We start from the raw sequence: 2,503 nt of genomic DNA, 5'->3' as shown, positions 1-2,503 counted from the left end.
GCAACCAAATTGTTGACACTAAAATTATAAATAATTGTAACAGTAATAAATGGTCACATATATTCAACTTTTTTATGACCAAATTTTCAACACAAAAATTGTAAACAATTGTTCCAAAATTAAATAGTCACAATTATTTAATAGTTTGTGACCAAATTTTTTACACTAAAATCTTAAGTAATTCTAACAAACATAAATGGTCACAATAACTCTTTTTATAGTAAAAATGTCTTTTACCCTGAAATTAAATTTTTAACAAAAAAAATAGTCAGAATAACTAATTTCGAAACCTTTTTTGAGATCAACTTTTTATTTAAAAATAAAAGAAAATGGAGATGGAGTCGCCACAAAATTTTTTTATTTAGGTGTGATTGGATCACCTCAAAACTCATTTTAATAAAGTGTTAGACTTATTAAAATGATACTTTTTGGTCTACAAAATCTAGGAAATGGGTTCGGAAGTCGGTTATGCACGAGGAAGGATTAGCACCCTCATGACGCCCAAAATTGGTACCTAGTAGATTACTTGATGTCTTAGTATCGAGAATTGAAAATTTGAAGAGAATTTAAAACACGATCCCTTTTTGTATTAAGACATTACTTAATTAAAATTAATTTTTGCGAAAATGGCTTATTTAAGGTTAATCGAGAAGAAAGGATCATGTCCCGTAAGTTAGGACACAAAACCTTAAATCCTCAAAGACAAGAATAAACGCCATTTGTTCATTACTTAAATCTCGTTTTTTATTTTTAAAATAGATATTCGACTATTTCGGTTTTAGAAGAAGCCAAATTCCGTAAGTTAGGAATACAATTCTTCTAATCCAAAAATAATGAACATTGCCTCGATTTAAAAATTTTTCTTTTTTATGCATCGTGCAAAAACAAACGTAACATTTAAAGTGATGTGCATTTAACTTATTCGGGCATAATATAAAAATGGATAAGTATATTTAAACACAATGTATGATATAGTGATAATGAATTAATATAAAATGGCTATATGGGTATAATATTAGAATGATAAATAATAAATAAATAAAGGAGTATTATAATAATAATGTAATTATAATAATATTAATAATAATCATGTATGACATGAAAGTGCCAAAAATAATAAAAGATATAATGAAATAACAGGAACAAAAGAATAAAAATAAAATAATAATGACAATAATAATAAATAAAAATGCACAAATAAAAGAATGTATACAATCTAATTTTTAATTTTTAAGTATATATAAAAATAAAGAAGTAATGAATAAATAAATAACAGTTTGTAAAAAGGTTGAAGTTAAATAACAAGGATTAAATTGAAATTTAAATGAAATTAGGGTATAAATTGTAAATAATAAAAAATAAACTAATAAAATGGAATAAAGGACCAAAATAAAATGTGCAAAAAGAAATAGGGACTAAATGGGAAATTATCCCAAAACTCTAGGACACACGTCATTCCCCAGGGGGTCAGCGTACGAAGGACTAAATCGAAAATAAATTAAAATTAAGTGATAAAATAAAAAAATGGAACAAGACTATTGAAAACCGCCTAAAAAGCGAAAGGACTAGGGTAGCAATTATACCTCAGTCACAAAAACACGCAGATCCTAAGGTACTCGGGTCGGACAATCGGGTTAAGCGTCAAAACAACACCGTTTTGGGGCTTATGAACATCGGCCAAAACGATGTCGTTTAGCCCCTCCTATATAAGCCAAAAATTCTTTTAAAAAATTATTCTATTTAGAGTTTTAAAAAAATTTTGAGAGCTCCTTTTTTTCTCTCAATTTTTCTCTTGTTCGGCTAAAGGGACGGCAGACTTCCGCCGTGGCCACCGATCATCGGCAATGGTGATCGTTGCCTCCAGTGGCTGGAGTTTAAAAAGTTTATTTTTTTATTTTTATTTTTAAAAAAGAAGACTAGATCAAAGGGTGGTTCCCTCTGTATTTTCAAAAAAAAAAAGAGAAAAGAGGCTTTCGGCCTTCTGGGCATGTCCCTTTCACGCCCTCTCCTCCAACGGAACCCAGGCGAATCCCAACGGAATCAAGGGCTCCTCCACTTCAAAGATGGGTCGTTTCTCCTCGAGGATGACAAACCTGCCCATTCACGACGATGGCGCAACAAGATCGGTAAGGGCTTTTTTGTTTTATTTCTTTTTTATATTTTTGAAAAAATAAATGTTGAATAAAAATCTACCTATGGAATCTGTTCCCTTTTTTGTATTCTTGGTTTTTTTATTGTTTTCGTATTTCTCTGTAAAAAATTCATGGTGGTTGTTATAGCTTTTATAGCCGATTTACAACATCGTTTATCCCCTTCTTTTTTTACTGTTTGCTTTTATTATTTTTGCGTTTGCTGTCCTTACGTTATTTCCCTTTACAGGTGACGGTGTGCGTTCAAAGGTGGGACAGAGACCCTTGTCTTTGCCGTTTTGGTGCAAGGGCAGTAGAGGCGCGTCACACCTCGTGATGAAGAGCCTCGAGTGGCGTGCCTACGAAGGGGGTGC

Source organism: Gossypium hirsutum, chromosome D09, assembly GCF_007990345.1.
Source record: "Gossypium hirsutum isolate 1008001.06 chromosome D09, Gossypium_hirsutum_v2.1, whole genome shotgun sequence".
In the NCBI taxonomy this organism is placed as follows: domain Eukaryota; kingdom Viridiplantae; phylum Streptophyta; class Magnoliopsida; order Malvales; family Malvaceae; genus Gossypium; species Gossypium hirsutum.
This window is presented reverse-complemented; position numbering follows the sequence as displayed.